Source organism: Pseudorca crassidens, chromosome 3 (genome assembly GCF_039906515.1).
Source record: "Pseudorca crassidens isolate mPseCra1 chromosome 3, mPseCra1.hap1, whole genome shotgun sequence".
In the NCBI taxonomy this organism is placed as follows: Eukaryota; Metazoa; Chordata; class Mammalia; order Artiodactyla; family Delphinidae; genus Pseudorca; species Pseudorca crassidens.
In genome coordinates this window covers 62,326,189-62,348,458 of record NC_090298.1, presented here as the reverse complement: position 1 = coordinate 62,348,458, position 22,270 = coordinate 62,326,189, and the positions used below count along the sequence as shown (strand labels likewise).

Here is a 22,270-nt window from a genome sequence, read left to right as displayed (position 1 = left end):
TTCTCTGCTTCTTTAAAAATCTGCTTCCTGGGCTTCCCTGGTGGCGCAGTGGTTGAGAGTCCGCCTGCCGATGCAGGGGACATGGGTTCGTGCCCCGGTCTAGGAAGATCCCACATGCCACGGAGTGGCTGGGCCCGTGAGCCATGGCTACTGAGCCTGCGCGTCCGGAGCCTGTGCTCCACAACGGGAGAGACCACAACAGTGAGAGGCCCGAATACCGCAAAAAAAAAAAAAAAAAAAAAATCTGCTTCCTCATATGTTAATGGACATAGCCTCTGTCTGGAAAGGTTATAATCTGATGCCACACAGTCCTAGGTGCACAATAAATTCCCAACAAATGGCAACTGTGATATTTTATATAAGAAATTTGTTCCATTTATGTTTAATATTTCAAAGTAGTGCTGAAAGACATTTTGGTCTATTTTGTGACCGTATTAAATAGCCTTATAATTTTAAAAGGTTATCTAAAGACTTTGAGAACACCAAAAGGAATACTTGATTTTGGAATAAACTAACTAGAAACTAGAAACTAAACTAAACTAAAGAAATTCTTCTTCTCGATTCCTCTGTTTACTATGTGAGGGTTTTAATGACCATTTCCCCATTTCTCCAATTTTTGACATCCTTATGAATTTAGCTTTAAAAAAAGTTAACAGAATAACTGAAAAAGGATATAAAGTGCTGCCAGGATGGATTCCTCATTCACAATTTTATATTTCATTCCATAATTCATTTTTGGATTATTTGAGCTTTTTATGTTTGTTCATAAAGTGCCCTCAAGGTCACAGGTTGTGTTTTCAAGTTGATCCCCTTGTGAGGGGAAAGGAAAGGATGTCGTAAGGTGCGTGTTCACGGGCTGCACCTTCCTCCCTGCTCTCTCTTATTTTTTTCTGGTTCATCAGTGGTTTGGACTTTGGGTTAGTACATCAGTGTTCCCGGGAAGGGGTGGCTACATTTTATTGCAAGCTGAACTTATATGCAACCTGGGGGCCAATATTTGAAACACCACATATTTTTCTTTCTTTTTTTTTTTTTTTTCTTGTGGTACACGGGCCTCTCACTGTTGCAGCCTCTCCCGCTATGGAACACAGGCTCCGGACGCGCAGCCTGAGCGGCCATGGCTCACGGGCCCAGCCGCTCCGCGGCATGTGGGATCCTCCCTGACCGGGGCACGAACCCGTGTCCCTGGCATCGGCAGGCGGACTCTCAACCACTGCGCCACCAGGGAAGCCCGAAACACCACATATTTTAATGAGACATAAAATTGTATGGTAAGCCTTCCTTGTGTGTTTAAAAGAAAAAAAAAAGTAATGTTTTGTTCAATTTGTTTCTCCAGGTGGCATTTTTCTGAAGTTGTTCATTGAGACTTCCCAGCATTCCTGCAGATATAATAGGTGAGTCAATGAAATCAGATACCCTTACTACCAGTGATTCTTTGGAAACCCTTTCGAGGTGGGTGGCAACTTACTTCTTGAAAGAGATGCAGTGTTCCAAACTTTGGGGCCCTGAATGATAAACCCTAGTTTTTTTGTTTTTGGCTAGAAATACCACTTTGATGAACGTACACAAATGTTGTAAAGGACCCTGTAAAGTTTCACTAATGATACTAAGTTTAATGCTGTAAATTCCATACCTTCAGTTCTGACATGGTTTGTTCTGTCACCATTTACAAACAAGTTTAAGACCTCTTTATAATGGGTACAGCTGGCTTTAAGTTGTCTTTCCTTTTGAGCTTCTCTGGGGATCATTCACCCTTTGTTATCATTTCTCTCTGAAAGGGGAAGTAGAGATGGCCAGTTCGAATTACCCAATTTTAGTTTTTGATGACAGCATGGGTAGAGGAATTGCCTAAATAAAAATTGAAAACAGTTGACTAATAGGTGATTTATGATTAACTCTATAGATTTGAATTTATAAAGGTCACTTTGGGAGAATATTAGTAACAAATAGGGGCTGAGTAACCTCCTACAGTATGCATTCAAGGAAGTCAAAGTGGAAAGTTAAGTAACTGTCCCCAGAGACTTTGATCCAGCTCTGCTTCTCAAGAGGGAGAGGCCTGTCCAACCTGGTCCCGTAGGGGCCTTGCTCTTGTCACGAACTTGAGGGTGGGGCTGAGGCCAAGGGAACCAGTGCATGGTATGTACTTGGGACTGACCGACACCCTGTCCAGGAGGGTCTGCCACGTGCAGGGGATTTGAAGAGTATTTTCACAGATACCATCTCATTTGTGGAAAGGTGATCTTGTTAAAGATTCTGGGGAAGGAAAAATTGCTCTTATGTCGTGAATTGAACTATTGATTTTTCAAATGTTTTTGAATTGTCCTAACAACTGCTGGTTGGGTTAGGTGAGGAAGCTTGGCTTGTTTTTTGTCTTTTTAAATGGGAACTGTAAGCACTTACGAGTTATGAAATTATTTGAGCAAAGTTCCTGCTCATGGGAAAGCCGAGGCTGACCCGAGACAGGTGGGTATCCTGTTGGCACTTTATCCAACGGATCATCTTTAAATATCTGCTCCATGTTTATATAGTGGGGGTGGGAGAAACTGATTGTCTATTAATAAAGACTATTAATAAAAAAGACATACCTTTCCCTGAACATTGAAAATAAAGGGTTTATTACTTGTGATTTTCTGAGCCAGGTGTTCATAAACCTGTTTAAAATTTGGCTAATAATAACAATCTGCCGTGCGCTGTTCAGATCCAGAATTCTAGAGACCTGCCAGCCAGGTGATAATTGGGGCTGCTGGTGAGGCCTGCTTTTGCTCATACAGTTCTATGAGGGGAATATTCTCAACCGAGACAGGCTTGTGCTGGTGAGGGGTGTTTCTTTCCACGCAGAGGCACTGTCTGCTTGAGTGAAAACAGGTCTGATTGCCATTTTGCCTGTTATGTAATGAGTCGAGTGCACCCCCGAGTTAAGTGGCTCCATGTTTCCAGTGTATTCCAATGATGATTTAGTCCCCCTTTGTGAGTTGTCACCCTGGATCAGTTCCAGGCTGGCCTGTTTAATCCAGCTCTGGGGAAAAGCTAATTCCATCTGCCAGTGCCTTCAGCAGCTAAGTCGTGTTTGCCCTTGAAATCCCTGTCTCTGAAGATTTAACCAGATAAAACCAACCTGCTCTGTATCTCTTTTGGTTTTTGTTTTCTGAATTGTGAATTCATCCCAGGTAAATACAATAAAACTTTACCAAATCAGAAGACATAAGAACAGCCACTCTGATTAACAGCATCTAAATTATGAAGAAATCTGATCCTACCTTCTGCTGTACATGGTCGCTCATGTTATATCAACTTGGTAGAAGGTTTCTCTTGAGCAAAGAGAGTCACTGCGGTTTGGGGAGAGTCTTATCATCAGGAGGCCCTAGGCTGAGGCTCCACCTCGGCCGGACGCAGACCTGGGTTGGAATTCCAGCTGTGGTGCAAGCTGGCTGTGTGACTGAAGGCAGCCTTCCTTACCTGATGGAACTCTCATCTCTTTATATGTGGATACGACTTCCTTCCGGAGTGGTTTGGAAGAGTGAACAAGGCATGATGGCAGCATGCGTGGTACATAGTAGATGACAGGTACCCCCTGCCTGGCTCTTGACCCCAGGCATCTTAGAAAAGGCATTGGACACGAGGTGGAGTGACTGCTCTGCTGGGTAGCTCCTGTGTCTCCCTGGTAAAGTACAAGGCGATTGCTGCTCTGTTCTGCCCCACCTACTCCGTGAGAATTGTGAGGAGCCTTTGAAAAGTAGGAACTTAGGGTGTGTGGTTAGAATCAGAGGGCTTCTATGGCAGGCTTTTTTTTCTTTCTTTCTTTCTTTTTTTTTTGTGGTACGCGGGCCTCTCACCGCTGTGGCCTCTCCCCCTGCGGAGCACAGGCTCTGGACGCGCAGGCTCAGCAGCCATGGCTCGTGGGCCCAGCCGCTCCGCAGCACGTGAGATCCTCCCGGACCGGGGCACGAACCCGTGTCCCCTGCATCGGCAGGGGGACTCTCAACCACTGTGCCACCAGGGAAGCCCTTTTTTTTCTTTTTAATCTGACTTTCTGGGCTTGAATCCTAGCTCTGCACCTTATAATTAGGTGCATGACCTTGAACAAATTATTAACACCCTCTCTGGCTCTCACCCTATCTCACAGGATTGCTGTAAGATTAAATGATGTACTGTGTGTAGAGTGGGGCATATGGAACTAGTACCTGGTGAATCTCAAGAAATATGCCAGTAAATTTGCCAGAATACTTTTAGCAGGGAGACAGAGAATCTGACTCAAAAGAACATCCGTGGTTTTAAAATCTCTCCAGTTTGAACCTCGGCTAACTGTGCTGCCTTTTCTATCATGTTATGATAGTTTAGACCAGGGAAGGTCATCTTTGTCCTGAATAAACTTAAGAGTGATCATATGCTGCCATGTGGGACTCACTCATTCAGAAGGGCAGAGCATTGGGAGTTAGTCTTCCTGGATTTTCTTCATGAGTAAACAGATCTTTCCCCATCTGGAAGAATTCTTACCAGAATTGACGAGATTTGCAAAGTGAAAGCTCTAGACCTGCATTGTCCAATATGGTGGCCACATATGTCCACTGAGTATTTGAAATATGGCTAGTATGACAGAGGCACTGAATTTTTAATTTTATTTAATTTTAGTTCATTTAAAATTTAGAACTAATAGTTAATTCAGTTATTGGAAAACTTTTACATATGTGTGGGACAACTTGGGCATCTACTTTTCAACTGTAAATTTTTTAAAGTTTAAATCAGATCAAGTATTTCTGATGAAAATTTAGTGCCTGAGTTGAGATGTGCTGTAAGTGCAAAATACACAACAGATTTTGAAGTGTTACTGTGAGAAAAAATTATGTCAATAGTTTAATACTTTTTATATTGATTCTATGTGGAAATGATATTTTGGATATTTTGCATTAAATACATTATTATAATTCATTTCTTTTTGCTTTTTTAATGTTGCTCCTAAAATTTTAAAATAATGTACATGGCTCACAAAATTCTATTGGACGGTGCTGCTCTAGACGATCCTTGAAAGAATCGGATAATTTCTAATTTATTAAGTGAAGTACAAGTTTTTCCAATAGACTGCAGATTATGAAAGTGGTTTTTTTCTTCTTTTAAGTGTTCTGTTTCAGTTTACCAATTAACAAGTTTAGAGGAATTTTTTTAAATGCTTAAAATTGGAAAGAAAAAGCACCTAGCAGATGTGTTACCTGAACCTCACGTGGTACAGCCTGAGGCTCCATTTAGATGTCTTGGCTGTAGTCTTTCCCCTCAGCCTTCTTACGAAATGTACGAAGGGAGGCACTCACCACCATCCACCAGGATATGAACCCACACACTGTTTTTCAGCTAAATATTCTGCTTCCTTGATGATTGTTGGCTCTGAAATTTGATGCAGATACCTTGTTCCCCAGGTCACATTTTGCCATGCCCAGGAGATCGGTTTAGGAACTGTCATCCAGGAGAAAATGACTTTTAATCACCTATAGCAAGTAGCACTCCCTTCTTACTGTAGTACCAGAAATACAGAGATACATTCCTAAGGGAATAATTGCTGGCTTGATGTTTACTTGTAACTGGTGTGTGTATGAAACGTGAGAAGATAATACAATGAAAGTCATCGGTATTCTGTTTCACATTTATGCCCTGGGTGACACTTAAGTGTATTTTAAGTGGTGGGGGGAAGAGTGTTAGATTCAGAATCATCTTGATCTGGGTTTGAGTCCTGGCTGTGTCACAAAGTGATGGTAGTGAGGTTTCCTAACTTCTCTGATTGTGTTCCTGTGTAATTGGTGCCAACAAACACCAGTCACTTTCCTTGTCAAAATTCTTCCATTGTAAGTACTTTATCTGTGACACCCGCACCCCTTTCTGTAAGAAACATGGCAAATACCTTGCCGTCCTCATACTTTTCCATACTGAGCAAGTGAATGAGAGAGTTTACTTTCCAGTACTGTAAACTTTATCTAGGAATTAAACAGGATTTGATATTTATATATTAGATAGAAACCATTATCAAATTTCATGAAGAATCTGAAATTCACTGTTTTTAAATTACAGTATTAGAGAATTCATTTCCACCAGCAGCCTGAAAGCAGTTAATAGTAGAGGAGAAGCACTTAGTAAGAGAGGATATTGTAGCCTTCTCCTTTTACTGAGGGTAAATTGGATGAAATGTACATTCTCTGGATAGAAAATGATAAAATAAAATATAAGTAGGCAGTGGTTTACAAGATTTAGCAAAAGCCAATCAAAGTAATTAAATGCATTAAAGACTTAAACTGAGTGCAGTTCTTTTTCTGTTTCTGTTACTTGCATGTTGATAGGTTGTCTTTTTTCTGGTCAGAAGTCTGGCTGTAGACACTGTGCCTGTCTGAAGGAGAGTCCTGAGCATTCTTCCCAGCAGGGGCATTCCCTTTCTATGAAAAGTGGCTTCCCTTGGTAGACTGTAAACCTCCTGAGGGCTGGTCTGAGTCTTTTATTATACCCTCTGTGCCCAGTACAGTGTCTGATGCATGGTAGGTGCTGAGTGAATATCAGCTGAATGGATGGAGGATAAATGATGCTTAGACTATAGAGCTGGTTCTGTAACATTCTCTGAAGAGAACTCTACTTCAGGTACATTATAGGCTGCCCAACACAGTGCCTGACACGTGTTACGTGCTCAGTAAATGTTGGGCAAATGGAGGCGTGAATGTGGGCTTAAGTATAACTTCCAATTTATAAAGGACTTTTGGGAGTATGACCTGTTTGTTTATTTTTTTGATATTTAAAAATATCTTTATTAACATGAGGTCGGAAATAATTTCTTAAGAAACAAAGAGCGTGTCATATAGGAAACAATTGATAACTTTGGCTACATTAAAATTATGAACTTTAGCAAAAGGCTATATAGAGAGTGAAAAGATAAAATATTTAAAACACTTATAAATTCACGAAGGAGAATATGTAAAGAATGCCTGTGAATCAATACAGAGGATAGGCAACCAACTGAAGCAAAAATCCAGGAGTGGAGAAGGGTGGCGAAATACTTGAACAAGCACTTCATAAAGAGGAACCGCAAGGAACCAGTAAAATGAAAAGTTGCTCAACCTCTTGAGTAATGTGATTACAAACCCCCCACAAGACACACCCTCACCTCCACTTGATAAGCAAAAGGTTTTTAAGTCTGATAATGGCAAATCCTGACAAGAATGTGGAACAGCATGAACTCTCAGATACCAATGGTGAGAATCAAATTATTAGATTCACCCACTTTGTTTTTTTTAACTTTTACTTTTTTTTTAACTGAAAAAAAGTTGACATACAGTATCATGTTAGTTTCAAGTAAACAACATAGGGAATTGACTTTTAAATACATTATGAATTGATCACCATGGTAAATCTAGTAACCATCTGAATATAACCCATTTATAATTTGGGAAGCAAAGAAGGTTCTTTTAAGCAGAGAGTTGAAGTTGAACATTAAGAAGGCACCACGAGTGACAGATTGACCAGAGGCCAGGAGCCCAGGTAGGAAGGTGTCAGTGGCAAGAAACGACGAGGGCTGGGGAGGAGAGGATGGGCAGGGCTGCAGCTAACTGATGAAGTGCAGTCCCGGGGGAAGGGGGAAAGGTGCCTGTGAGGTTGCTCTGGGCAGGGGCTGGGGCAGCTCTGTGGCAGAGGGAGGGAGGGTTGCAATAGGGTAAGATTAAAGTACAAGGAGTAGATGTTAAGAGAATTCCCACGTGGTGGCCTCAGTTCTTTTGAGAAGTAGAAGTTCATCTGCTTTGGGGAGAGGAGGTGAAGCCTGGGGTTACAAAGAAGAATCCGTGATCCCCTACGTGGAAAGGAACTCTTCTCAATGCTGATGTAGCCATCTTCCTATGAATTCTGGTTCTTTGACGGATTATTCCAGAGGGAATTCTGGTTCTCCGTCTGATGCAGTTGGTCCACAAGGACCTTCGGGATCTCACGTCCGTAGACATAGTTTTGTTGTGATCAGATGCCTAAGTCTATGAAAAACGCTATTTGCAAACCCTCCAGCAAGTTGATTTGGTTCCAGCTAGTACCTCTCTTGTCCGTCCCATATACATGGAGAAATGCCATAATCCTCATGTAGAAAGCTTTTCTGCTTTAATGGTCCACTCTTTAAATTGTTCCTTGAAAGGAAGGGGGTGAACTGACCTCAGGTGAATGAATAGACACTGGGATAGTGTAGAGGTGTCTCCCTCATTATCACCGTAAAATATATTTATGCTTTTACATGAAGCTTGTTAATATAGGTAAATAGTAGCTGCATACATTTTTATTTGGTATTCTTTTTTTTTTTTTAATCGTCTGCCATGTCAAACCACAGCAATCCATGCTTACAACCAAAGAAGGCCGTAATATAGCTCTGAAGTTCCAAGATCCTGCCCCCATAAACACCCTCTCTACTCTTTGAAATGTCATCATGGCTTTGTAACAGAAACTGACTGCTTCTGAATTAAATATTGATTTAATCTACACTTCCTTTTGGATTAATTCAATAACTAAAATAAAGTGTTCGTAATCTTTTCCCTCTTGTGCTCTCACCCTGTGGGGAGACCACTAGTCATACAGCGGTCCTCTCCTTCCAGACACCAGCATCCCCTGAGCCACGGGGCAGCCATTTACCAGGTATTATAGGGCTGGGGTGCCAGGCAACCTGTAGAGGTGGGACTGGCCCCCAATCTCTGTGCCTTATGTTACCAGCCTAGAACAGCCTGTGAAAAACTCTTAAAGCTAATTGGCAAGCTCAGATGGACTTGGAAATGTACCTGACTTTGATCCAAATTATTCTATATACACAGCCAAGTTGTGTTAGGAAATGGACACTTCCTGTCATTAACTCACAGCTAATGAAGACAAATATGACTGCAAATCCACTTTAGAAATCTTGTGTGACTGGTCTGTAGGAGCTGGGTTCTCTCTTATTGCCTCACTGCCTCATTTCTCTCTTCTTCCTTCTTTCTCAAACTGCATTCCTGATTCAATTAAAGTTCAATCTATTTTTCTCCTGCTGTTCATGGAATGACTATGGATTGGAAAGGCACATTCAGACTAGGGTGGTGGTCAGCTGCTGTCATGGACTCATTGTTCAAGGTCAGAGTAACCAGTTTATTGACCATTTACACCTCACATCAAGTATATTTAAGTCTGCCCTTCTAGAAACTCAGGCATTTTGGTACGAGGGTAGTTACAGAGAAAGTCACTTGGGCAAAAACTCAGGAATTACATTTTTATTTAGTCTATGTTTTATGCTTGTATATTTATGTCATCTGCACATCTTAAAGATGGTTTTTTTTTTTTTTTTTTTTTTTACCTGCTCAAAGGTCACACCTCAGTCCTTCTTGTGCCCTTGAGCACTGTATACTCTTGAAGCCAAGCAGTAGTCCTTATGTACTTACTCTTGTGGCTGGACTAGAATTGCCAGAAGACGTTTGTATGTGTTTTTCTCCCGATTATCAAAATAATCCATGTTCGTACAAAAAAGTATAAGCAGGAAGGGAAAAAATAATCAGTTCCTTTAGGGGTCACCACTGCCAATCTCATGACAAGGTTTTCTTTTTGTACATTCTTTTCTTCACATAATTGAGCACTTATTCTGTATGTGACTTTATGTTCAGTTACTTTTTTGTTTAATATTATAAGCATTGGGTTTCCCTGGTGGCGCAGTGGTTGAGAGTCCGCCTGCCGATGCAGGGGACACGGGTTCGTGCCCTGGTCCGGGAGGATCCCACATGCCGCGGAGCGGCTGGGCCCGTGAGCCATGGCCGCTGAGCCTGCACGTCCAGAGCCTGTGCTCCGCAACGGGAGAGGCCACAACAGTGAGAGGCCCACATACCGCAAAAAAAAAAAAAAAAAAAAAAAGTAGTTGATGCCAAAGACAGAAATGTGAGGACGTCTTGAGTCTGATTTAGTAAATTGGCCCCTGGCTGCTCTGTATCTTTGGATGAATCACTGTCCTTTAGTGAGTGAATGTAAGAATAATCAAGTCTAAGAAACAGATCCAGCAGCCAGACGCATGAATCCTTCTCTCTACCCCTTGTCAGTCACTCTCCCCAGCACGAGGGAAAAAACAAAAGTAAATGGGATCTATGTTCAGTTTTGTATTTAGCATCCAGTTTGCAGTGTGCCTTTGCTGTGCACTGGTGCTCTTCTCCAAGTGCAGGGACTGGGATGAGGGTCTGGTCCTTGAATTTGGGGAGATTGCTCTTGTCGTTTCCAGTCTGATAAGTGCTGTCACCCTAACAGCCCTAAATCTTGATTTGACCTGGCCTTGCCCACATGAATCTTCACCCACTATTGAGACCATCATAGTCTAATGACCAGAGTGTTAGATTTATTGTTTCCGTATCATAGCCATCAAAAGCTTCCAGTGGAGAACCTGGTTTTGAGGATGGATGATCTCTTTTCTTTCTGCATGAACAGAAAATTGTATGGGAGGGTACAGATCCGTGGCCAATAGATAAGTATTAAAGTAGTTCTTGAGTGGTTCGTCAGCCCCTTGTGGAAGAATATTGGTTATGCTATTTTCACTGAATTTTAGGCTTGTGAAGGTTTGAGTGAACCCTAACATCTGTTCTGTAAGAATCAGAGCTTTTGTCAATGCTCAAAAATATTATACCTGAAGATGAAGACTCCAACCCTTTGTGTATCAACTTTGAGGAAAATTTTTTAGGGCTAATCAAGATGATTTTGAGTAGAAGTTTCTCCACGTCTAATTACCTGAGAGATAACCGTGGTGATCTTTAGTTTTATGACCTCAACGCAGGACTTCTGGGAGTATGTGCCAGTCTCACACATTAGAGAGTACTTTGGACACATATGACATTTCTGGGATGTTCCAAAAGACAAAAGTATGCTAAGCTAGAATTGTTCTCCAAATCCAGGATTCATGACCACACTTTGCAAAATGGTGTTAAAAGTTCCTTGGCTTCTGTAAACATATTTGTTCATCATGAAACGAAGTTAAACAGGATTTATTTTCATTGTACTTCTCAGAGGCTTTACATGCTAGTGAGTACAGTGGCTTTTCAGGGGTGGCATATAGGATACGGCATTTGTCCTGGGATCCCTTTGATCTGAAAGCACCTGCAAGCCGTCTCCCAGAACTCATGTCACTCTGACACAGTGGGGGAGATGCTGACGTAGTAGATTTAAAGTCTTCCCATCCAGGACTGGAGCGTGTTTCCCTACCCCTTGAATCTGGGCTGGACTTCTGACTTGCTTGGAGTGATCGATACAGCCCAGGTATCCTGTGAGTTCCAGAGTCCAGTTCTCTAAAGTCCAGCAGTTTCACTTTTTCCCTCTTGGGACTTTGCCCTGAGACCTGCATGTGAGGAAGCTGGTCTAGCCGATAGGAGGATGAGAGGCCGGTGGAGGAGAGCCTAGATGCCCCCATCAGCAGGCAGTGTTAACTGCCAGATGTGTGAACGAAGCCTTCGAGGGCCTTTAGCACAGCTGACCTAACTGAGAGCAGTGCGTGAGTGAGCCCAAGCAACACACGGAATTGTGAGGAGTCATAAGTCACTGTTGTTTTAAGCCACTAAATTTTGAGGCTCTGTTACACAGCCATAGTCAATGGATACACTAACATAAGCAGTAGCACCCAACAAAAACTTTGAAACAAGACTGAAAAAATATGGTTGTTTATCTAATCAGATACTTTCTATGAAGCTTTTCTAGCTTAAAACTAAATTTCTGGACAGGGATTTTCCAGAAACCCGAGTCACATGAATAGTTAACAGGAACCTACAATGTCTGGCATGTGATTCGCAGCACCGGAAAATGGCATCTAATCACAGACGGAGTGGTGCAGGGCGGTCGTGCTAACGCTGCCTCCGGAAGGTTAGAGGAACTGAAGGAGTAGTTGGAGCCCGTTCACCTGACATTTTCCCGAGGGCTGGCTGACAGCTATCCCTGAAGGTGACCAGTGTCACTTAGGGCTCATCCTTCCAGCTTAAATATTAGATTCCAGCAGACATCTGTTGCACCTGCCGACCAGCTATGGGGATATGAGGTCTCATGATCTCGCCAGCATTCCCGGCATAGAGCTAGTTTAATTTTTCCTGGCTCCGTGGAGCAAATCTGATTAGCAGATGTCGAAGGGGCCCGTTTTCGGCAGGCCCTGGTGAGATGTGGACGTGGACGAGGCCTGGGTGCTGCCCATTGCCAAGGCCTGACTGTGGAGGGCCCGGGCCTGGCAGCACTGGGTCCTGGGACATCACACCCACCGTCCTCTCAGTGCTCCAAAACCAGGAGGAGCTGTGGACGGGGACCTCAGGGCTGCAGGCTCGTGCACTGCAGCTGGGAGGCCTCAGTCAGAGCCATGTCAGTCGCTACATCCGGGCCTTAAAATGCTCGGGCTAGAGGGTCGTGACAGTCAGGCCATAGCCGTGCTGGCCGCAGTGAGTTGGGAAGAGGCAGAGGATGCAAGAATCATGGGAGCTGGAGCTGGAGAAGACCCAGTTGGTCATGAAGCCTCTTCCTCCGTCATGACCAGATGGTTCCCCTGGGAAACTCTGGAGCGCTTTGTAAAATCTGTTTCCGAATGACTCAGGCTGGGAGTCTTCCAGCTGTTCCCTTGGGACACGGGGTGGCTTTTTCTGTGAAGGAAATACTTTCCTCACGATTGGTTGGGACCTTTTGTTGGTTGGCTGCAGCCCCATCACTCCTGGCTGGTCTCCCTTGGACCACCCTGGACAAGTCTCCCTCTCCCTCTTGCCTTCCCACAGCTAAATCTCCATCACACTTCCGCTGAGCAGCAGTGAAGCAAAGGAGGAGGGGCCTGCTTCCCAGTCTCTACGCTTTCTGAAATGACGACTTTCTCCAGCTGCTTCAGTCTTCTGACCCCCTACCCCGAATCTCTCTCATTTTTTATCCCTGTTACATTTCCCATATGTGAACCCTGTGCTGGTAGTTCACAAGCTCTGTGAAGAGTTTATACTCCATCTCATGGCCATGTCACTGTCACTGAAAATTCTTTGGAGTTTTTTTAGATTAGATCGACCCTGGTTTATACGTCATAGCCCAATGGGTGCAAAAAACTCTAAATGGAACTCGGCTCCTCCAGAAACCAGTTACAGCGATATCCTACATCATACACAGCGACTGTCACGGCCGTGTGAACACCGTGGTCCTAGGGCATTTCTTTTGGGGGTTGATGTATCTCAGGGTAAGTCAGTAAAACAAAGAAAATAAGCCTGTGTGTCTGCACAGACCACAGCCATGTTAGGGACATTTGGTAAGCAAGGGAGCGTGGTTTTGTGGGTCTCTGACTTTGCTGTCACTGATGAAACTGGGACACGAGAAGCCAGAGCTCTGCAGTGTGACTTCACGGTCAGGGCACGTGGTGTTTGTGGGCCATGAGGACCAAGCTGCAAGAGCGGTTTAGATCAGGGTTTTTCTGAGCACGTTGCAGAGTGTGGCAGTTCCTGGGGGCATTGTAGGGGCTCACTGGATGTAATGGTTGTGACAGGAGCAAGGTGGCCCTTGTCAGCCTCTTACTTTTTAATCAGCACAGCTCTGCTTTGATCTGTTTCATACACAGAACTGGGGTTGCTTGTCAGATCCCGTTTGATAAATAGTGTTCTACGCTCAGAAGAAAGTTTGCAAACCGCAGGTTCAGAGGACTGACTTCTAGTAAAAACAAACACAGAGAGAAGCCTCTTTAGCCGAGCAAGTAACGATTACATTTCTGGGATCCACATAGATCAATCCGCAGACATTTGGAAGCAGCAAAAAGCAAAGAACTAAACAATTAGATGTTTCTGGGTAACTGCTATGTCATCAGGAAACTCTTAGTCAATATAAACAGAACATGTAGACTGTGACCTAAGTGGCAAGGGGAACAGGAGGCCAATTCTGGTCATCTGTGCAGGTGACTGTGCCAGAGAATGTCGTTCTTAAGTAAGCCCCAGTGAGCCATGGAGCAGGGGTTATAAGAGTCACGTGATAAAAGCTCCCATTACTGAGAGCTTTCCATTTGCTGAGAGCTGTGCCTCGGATACATGTCCGTGGTAGTAAATGTAGGTTCTATTATTATCCCCATTTCACACATGGGGAAACTGAGGCTCAGAGATCGAATAACTTGCCCAAGTTTACACAGCTGATAAAGTAGTGGAGCTGGGGTTAGGTCCCTTTGGTTAGAGTTTATGTCTGTAAATGTTCTGCTACATTGCCTCTCTCTGTTAGTCCCTTTTCAATTTTTATACACGTGCGTGTTTTCCTCCCTAATGGTTTTGCTAAGTGGAGTACCTAAGGATACCTAGTTTGAAAAATGTCTTTCTTGTCATAGTTACAACTTTATGATCAACCCGCTCCAAGACGGGTCCCTATAAAGCTGAAATGTAGTGTTGTGTGTAAATGATCCTCATTGGTTGTAAGAAGAATGTAGAGAAAAGGAGCTAACGGTCTAACCTCACGGGGGGGTACTAACACTAAGCAGGCGCGTGCAGCTCTGGAAGTGTGTGTCTGTGCCCGGATTTAATGGCTCACAGTCACTCCACAGTTTTACTGGTACAGGAGAAATTAGGACTGTTGAAGCCACGGCAGCAGGTCGCGTTGCTAAGGCAGATGGAATAACCTTTGCACAGGTTTTAAGTTCTTAAATGTTGGGTGTTTTTCTCAGATGGTACCTCAGCTTCTCCAGTCCATCCTCTGTGCCACACACGGCCTTCACAAAGGCTGGGTAAGGGTAGTCTTTGTGAGGATCTGCTGTTCACTTACTTCGTGCCCTTCCAAGCGTGTGTGGACGATTCCTTATTTCTGCCAATAACCACATGGTTCCAGTGAGAGCGTTAGGTTCTGCTGAAACTTCTCTCCAGTCAGTTGACTCTGCTGGAGCAGAGTAGTTCCCTAAAGAGTGAACTTAACAGGCATTTAGTTTTGTTTTTGTAGGTGCATTTGGAAAAGCTGGAACTGTTTGAGTAGCTATTGCATAGCACATCCAGGCGGCTTGAACCATCTGCCTCCGTGCAACACACCAATTTTAAACAAGACTGAAGCCCGTAGTGCGTTTCTCTCATGGAGCCAGCGAGGCCCCCCGGGAGAAACATGAACTTGTGTGGGTGCCTAGGAAGTATTGAGCAATAACTCTCTCAAGTCACAAGGGCCCCATTTGCCTAGCAGAAATTTATGAACAGGCCCCTAGTGGCTTATACAAGTTCATTTTTCTTTCCCAAGTGCCTCAGTCACTTCCTGAAAGTAATGTTTTCATCGAAAGATTTGACCATACTGGATCTTTACAGAGACGCCTGAGAAATCCCACCCTTGACGCTGTAGCAGGTGAGGATGACTTTGCTGAGATAGGGCCTTGGATGTGGCCTCCTGGTGGGGAAAGAAAGTGTTGGTTGAAGGGGATGTGGAGAAAAAGTTGCTAAATAACAGGTATCTGTCTGACCTGATCTAACAGTTACCTAAGGTCTTGCAGGTCGTGGTAGAGCTGGGTAGTGTGGACCTGAATGGTTGTGAGAGTGCCTCGTGGTGACGGGCAGCTTGTCAGTGGTTTCCTAAACATCTGTCTCAAAGAGGGCGGTTGGAATTCCTACCGGGGAGTGTTTCCAGTCATTGTCCATGAGAAGCGAGAGTGGGAGTAAGTGAAACAGATCAAGAGGAAATGAGTCTGTGCTCCACTTGGGATTACATGCAGATGAATTCCATATTTTGGTTAGGGAATGTTTTCTTTTAGAAAAGAGAAGACAAGAAAGAAAAGCTTAGAGTCTGACCGAGTTACTAAAAAGCAGACTGAGATGCAGATTAATGCCGGCCGAAACAGTCGCTTCAGTTTGCCCTTTTTGTGTTCTGGTGTGTGTGTGTGTGTGCGTGCGCGTGCACAAGAAAGGGACCCAGGACTTACTGGCACGCGTTTCTGCCCTTGGCCTGACATCCCCGCCAAGGTGGCCTGACCTCGCCGGAGCGAACTGTTTTAAAACTGCTGTAGTCAGCAGAGCTGTGGTTCCTCACTGCATCTGCACAGATCGGTGACTTGAAGATTCAGACAAATACAACAGCCGCCCACCCCTGCCTCCACAACCCCATGCATGGGGAACACGTTCCAGGAGCTCCGGTGGATGCCTGAAAACTTGAGGGGGGGGGGCACCAAACCCTGTATATCCTGTTTTTTCCTGTCCACACACACGTGATAAAGTTTAATTTACAAATTAGGCATGGCCAGAGATTAACAACAATAATTAATAATAAATAGAACACATAATAATATACTGTAATAAAAGTTATGTGAATGTGGTTTCCCTCTGTCAAAATATCTTACTGTACAGATTTAATGCCTTTTCCATCTTAACCACTTGTCACGCAGTGTCTGTCACTTTTGCAGTTGGAGGTGCAACAGCAAAACCAGAACGAATTTCTTTTTTCTTCACAATTTCGTACATAGAAGATTCATTCTTACTGAATATTAGCAGCCGCAGCATATGATTTTTTTTCTTTCCTTATTAAGTTGAGAACGTTTACCTTTTCACTTAAAGAAGAAGCCTTTTACGGCTTTTTTTTTGGCAGATCCAAATTGCCGGCCTCACTATTCTTGACTTTGGGGCCACTCTTCAGTCAAATAAGGGCGACTTGAGCACAAGCCCTGTGATATAGCGACAGCCAATCGGACAATTGCAGCAGGGCTACTAAGTGACTAACGGGTGGGACAAGCTGGACAAGGTGATGATTCATGTCCCGGGAGGGACGGAGGGGGACTTTGGGAGATTGCGTCACACTACTCAGAATGGCACGCAATTTAAGGCTTGTGAACTGTTTATTTCTGGAATTTTTCATTTAATATTTTCAGACCATGGTTGACTCTGGGTAGCACACCACAGAAAGCGAAACCATGGATAAGGGGGAACTGCTCTAATATGTATTCATCCTGTTGACAAAAATCACAACTGAGGTTTTCCTGACTTAATTACAAGAAAGTGTCTATCGGTTTTGATTTAAAGATTTTATTCGCCCCCTCTGTCCCATGTGTATAAATCATGGAATGGAGACGCTGATTTGCTCTTTGCCCATTGTGTTCAAAATGTGCTACTTCCGATGATTCCAAACCTGACCCAAGCTCTGTTTTGCCCGCTGAGGAGTCGTCCGACAGGTAGTTACGAGACGCCAGCTGTGTGCGCCAGACGCCGTGTGAGGATATAATAGTGAGCAGGGAGACAGACGGGGTTCCTACCCTCCTGGAGGTCACGGTCTGCAGCCGCCTGGCAGCCGAGCTCTCGCAGCCTGGGGACTTGGAGTTAAGGGAGGCCCCGGGGAGCCGGGCAGAGCTGAGAACCTGGAGATGCTCCGTTGGCAGGTGTCTCCTCATTGCTACCCTGGCACTGGTGGGTGGTCAGTGATTTTCCTAAGCCGCCCTCGGGCCCCCAGCTTGCTCCCAGGTCAGTGGGCGGTGCTGTCAGCCCCTCAGCACCACCAGGGAAGGGAGTGCTGCTGCCCCCGCCCCGCCCCCACCCGGGTCTGCCTCCAAGGCGGTCCCCTCCACTGTCTCCACAGTCACCTTCTCTGCCGTCAGCTCCCAGACCACAGTGCCCCTAGGCCTTGCCTCGTCCTATTGATATTTTGTCCTCATTGTCACTGTGCAGCTCTCCCCGTCTCCTTACTCCTCCATCTGTGTGGACCTGAAGGTGACCTGACTGGGTGAAGAAGGGCTCTTTTTTCAGCCCCTGCACGGCCTCCCTGTGCTGCCTGTGCTTCTGGGACCTGCACGGGGGGCGGCCAGGGTGGGGCTGGAGAAAGAGCTGCAGCAGCGCCCGACCCTATGCCCCTGCACCTAGGAGGCCAGGCCTGGGGGCTGGAGTTGTCTCTAGGGATAGGGCTGAGGGCGGGGCCATCCTGCCACTCTCTGTCCTCCCAGAGGGGCAGTGACAAAGGTGGGAAGCTCAGAGCGCCTGGGTGGGAGGCCGGGAGGACGGGGTCCCGGCGCCTGGCCCGTGGAGGCCTGCGGGCTCACCCGCCCTCCCTGCAGGCGTGCCGGCGCTCTAGGGGGGCGCTGAGCAGGGACTGCGTGTGCGGCCCTGTGGGGATGTGACGCTGAGTCAGATGAGGATTCAGAACTAACGTGTGGACTGTCCAGTAAGGGAGAAAAATCGTGTTCTTAAACCCACCCTGCTCTAGAAAGTGCTGTGCCGTCAGAGAGGCTCCAGTAAAACCTGGGCCACCCGGTGGGGAGACCGTCTAAAGGGAAAGGCTTCCTGGAAGAGATGGCATTCGAGCTATAGACCTTGAAGGACAGGTGGGAGGGGGATGCGAGGAGATGAAGGGGTGACGAGATAACAGCGCCCAGGTGGGCACAGGGGGGGAGCACCCCCACCCCGTGGGGCGATTCCTGGAAATCCCAGGAAGCAATTCACAAGTGGCCTTTGCTGGTAGATTCCGCAGAGGGACAAGGGCCAGTGGGTTTGGCAGCTCTGTAAAAGTGGGTATGTTTGATTGTCCTGCCACCGGGGCCATAGCCACGTCCCCCATTCAGAAACCCGAGCCTCTCTAGGGACCCTGCTGGAGGAAGCGTGCTCTGGGGTAACACGAGGGCCTGTTGATTGTTAACTTTTCTTTCCCTGATGGCAAATCAGAGCCATCACACAATGCTGGAGGATTTATTTCTGAAGGATACGGAGGTAGTTGGACAAAAGCTTAACTACAATGGGTTGGGTTTTTTTTTAACATCCAAGGTCACAGCTATTAAATTTCTGTAACTCAAGGATTGATTCTAGAATTACAAATGGCTTGCCTCTTAAAGTGCACCCTTGTCATAATTCAAACTCAAAGCATTCTAGTGCCATTTCTTCTACAGAAATACGTTTTTTAAATGGGGTGCTATTTTTCTTTTTCAAGTTTAACTTCAGCTCGGTTAAGCTCAGAACCAGTGGTTCTGGCTTCCCGTCCTCTGTCGGCTAGGTGGGCGCAAGCCAGCGGCGGCTCTCACTTCTGTAAGTTTGCAGGTACTCGGCAGTTGCTTTAATTATTACCATTTTCCTGTGGCGCACGTCTAAACTGTAAGTTCTCTTTTCTGTGGGTTTTGCAGCACAGTATTATTTTATGGGTTTTTTACGTTTTTCCCCCCTTTTGAGTGTTACCGGATCCCCAGTCACCAGAAGGCCAGGATCTGTTTCAGGAACTGATTTATCAAGTGCTAGGCTGGTGACATTGCAGAGTTTATGGAGGGAACCCCACCTCCTTTCCTGGGGACTTTGTGACTGGCTCGGCCGTGAGCGCAGCACCGAGTGTGTTCTGCACACGGTGGAAGGTGAAATGGCTTCTACGAGCAGTGGTCGCCTTTGAAGTGGGAGCTCTGGAACCTCCTCCGGCGGCTTCTGTGTCTCACGCCTGCACTCAGGGGTCCTTCAGGAGGAGTGAGAAACTTCCAAGGAAGTGCCACAAGGCCTTGGGCCTCTGGTCAGAGTGTTCGTAGTTTGTTATCAGTAAATACTTGGAAGGTGCTCTCCCCACTCTCTCCCCCTCCCTCTAGTTCCCCAAATGTTTCACCTCCTCCACCTTCACTGCTGGCCAACTGCGAGTTCCCGTTACACGACTTCTTTCAAAGCGGCTGATTTAGTGTCTGTCCTGAGGGCCGGCACCACCCAGGTCCGGGGTGAAATGGGGGTGACGGATGGTTGGGGAGGTGAGGCTGCAACTCCCTGGTGACACCTCAAGCAGTTAATCAAGGGACACACTTCCTCTCAGTGGGAGGTAAGGGATTTTCTGTTCCTTTGTTCTTTTTTTTTTTTTTTTTGCGGTACGTGGGCCTCTCACTGTTGTGGCCTCTTCCGTTGCGGAGCACAGGCACCAGACGCACAGGCTCAGCGGCCATGGCTCACTGGCCCAGCCGCTCCACGGCATGTGGGATCTTCCCGGACCGGGGCACGAACCCGTGTCCCCTGCATCGGCAGGCAGACTCTCAACCCCTGCGCCACCAGGGAAGCCCTCCTTTGTTCTTAATGCTAGTATTCAGGCCATTTTCCCTCCTGGACACCTCAGGCTCTGCTCAAAAAGGCTTCCGTGGTTCCCTCTGGCAGTGCTAGAGGTCAGCGTTGTTCCCTCACCAGAGACACAGGGAAGTCACAGACCTTGGGTTTTCCTTGTTGCTAAAGGCCACGAATGTGGGATGTCCTCCCTGTCCCCATAGCAAGGTAGCGGCTGCCTTGCCGGGCTGTGTGGTTTGTTCAGACAAGCAGACCATTCCAAATCGGCCCTAGAGAGCCGCTTCAAAAAGACCATTGTTTGCCCCACGGAGGAGCCGCTGTCAAGGGCTGCCATTAAAACAGTGAATTTTGGAGCTGCTTTAATGTGCCACTTACAAGTCAGGGCCGGTCATGGAACGGCAGCAGCAGCGGATGTTTGAGGAAGGGCCATGGCGTGGTCCCAGACACCTCTGTTTCCTCCCCATCTCTAGGAGACTAAAAACGGCCAGGGTGGTTCTCTTCCCAGCCCGCTCCCGCTGGTGACCACCACGCCCCCCTGCATTCTGCAGGCTGTGAATGGGGGTGGCCGCTGCAGTTCCTGAAAAGGATGGCTGAGGCCAAGGTCTGTGGCCTGTTGAAATCAGTGACTATATTTTAGAACCGAAAAGAGGAGCTTGCATGGAAGCTTGCATTGCTTTTGGAAAGATACATGTTTCTTCCAACAATTTCGCAGTGTTGGCAGACGAAGTGTTGCAGCTCAGAGATCATCACCAGTCCCTTTTTAAGGAAACAAACAAGACAGTGACCCAATTCAGTCCCTTTTCATTTATTTTACAGTGTATGGGTCGAACATTACCAAAGCAAACTGGACGAGTTCCATTTCCTAGTTTAGTCAACATGAAGCTTGTCTTTTAGAACACAAGGGGATGGTTACGGATGGGCATGGCACGTATCGTGTTTGTTGTGTGCTTAGCACTTTGCCGGTGCAAAATGAATGGCAAGAAAGGTCTGTTTCTTCTGAAACAAGGAAACTGTTGTATATGGACCAATGTGTAGGTGTGTGTGTACTTTTAAAAACGCCTTCTGTTTGCCACGCAGTGTGCTAATCACCTTGAGAGGCCACTGAAGGGTTTTTCCATATGGAACGTGGAGAGAGCCTTAAACGCTGAGCTGTGTGGTCCTCACCAAGCATAGTATGAGATCAGCAAAGGGAGAGCTCTGTGTGGGTTGAAATGGAATTTTAAAATATACCTTATTAACTTCAAGGCAGGCATATGGAAATGCTAATAACTCTTCAAAAAGCACAATGTTTGGCGGGTTTGTGTCGAAGTTGTGAGTAGGGGTGAGGGAAGAATGCCAGGCGTGGCTGTGTGGTTTTAGGGCTCCATCCCACAGGCCCACATCCTCTACTGCTGATGTGGGTAGCCTGTCCGGAGACCAACCCCCAGAGGCTACAACACCTCATTCCCTCCCCTAGGTGTCAGTGCAGAGGGTGTGAGAGCTGACCGTTTCTCTGGGGAGGGGGATGGTCCAAGGTGATGGGTCAGTTAATCAGTTAACAAATCTTTGTTGAGCACCAACTGTGTATAATGATAGGAATAGCCACTTTCATTGAGCGCATAGGTATGCGGGGCACTGGGCTAAACACCTGGCAAGCAATCTTTTGTTTATTTCCTACAATAACTCAGTGGAGTACTGAGTTAAGTGCTTCCTCTCAGTTCACAGATGAGGAAACGGGCTCAGGGAGAGTTAGTGGCTTGCCTAGGGTCATCACGCTGCTACTGAGGGGCAGAGCTAGCATTTGAACTAGGTTGCAAACAGGATTGTGTTTCCTGATGTGGGCTCGGTGCTGGGCACTAGACAATACAAAGGATACGTGGTGTGTGGTTGCAGACCCCAGCAACCTGTGGATCTCAAACAGGACAGGAACGGTATGAAGAGGCCGCTCACACAGCACGTGCTCCTCTCCCCAACACAGGGATCATATGGAGAAGGGGAAAGTGCCAATACAGGTGCAGTTGCTTACCTTCAGAATTAGTACAAAGAGTTGAATGTGAAGGTGGGTGTCATGGGCGATGGTTCTTGTCGATTTTGGAAACATAGTCTCTATGATGTTATAGTCACACATTCAGGTAGGCAACTCAAAGAGTAAAACAGGCTGGTGTACTGTAAGGCAATATGGAGTAGTGGAGACTGGGGAAAATTGGAGAATCTGATCTGTCTAAAGAGAACAGCCACTACTCAACTCCAGTCATCTATTGTCATGTGGAAATGTAAGTCCAGTATTGCCAGTGTACTGATTTTTTTCACCTGAAAGAAAAGCCAGAAATTTGGATTTTTACATTGTCTTCCAATCTTTGAATGTTTGC

At 45.9% G+C, this 22,270-nt stretch overlaps 1 protein-coding gene across 7 annotated transcripts in view; it reads left to right on the top strand.

Annotated features, from left to right (window-relative positions):
* The window catches only part of LHFPL2 (LHFPL tetraspan subfamily member 2), a 179,333-nt gene that overhangs the window by 98,794 nt on the left and 58,269 nt on the right, over window positions 1-22,270 (top strand). For all 7 annotated transcript variants that reach the window (XR_010941993.1, XR_010941992.1, XR_010941994.1 and 4 more), the window contains one exon: window positions 1,337-1,394. The gene's annotated coding sequence lies outside the window, so the exon portion shown is untranslated. The remainder of the gene's footprint in view (window positions 1-1,336; window positions 1,395-22,270) is intronic.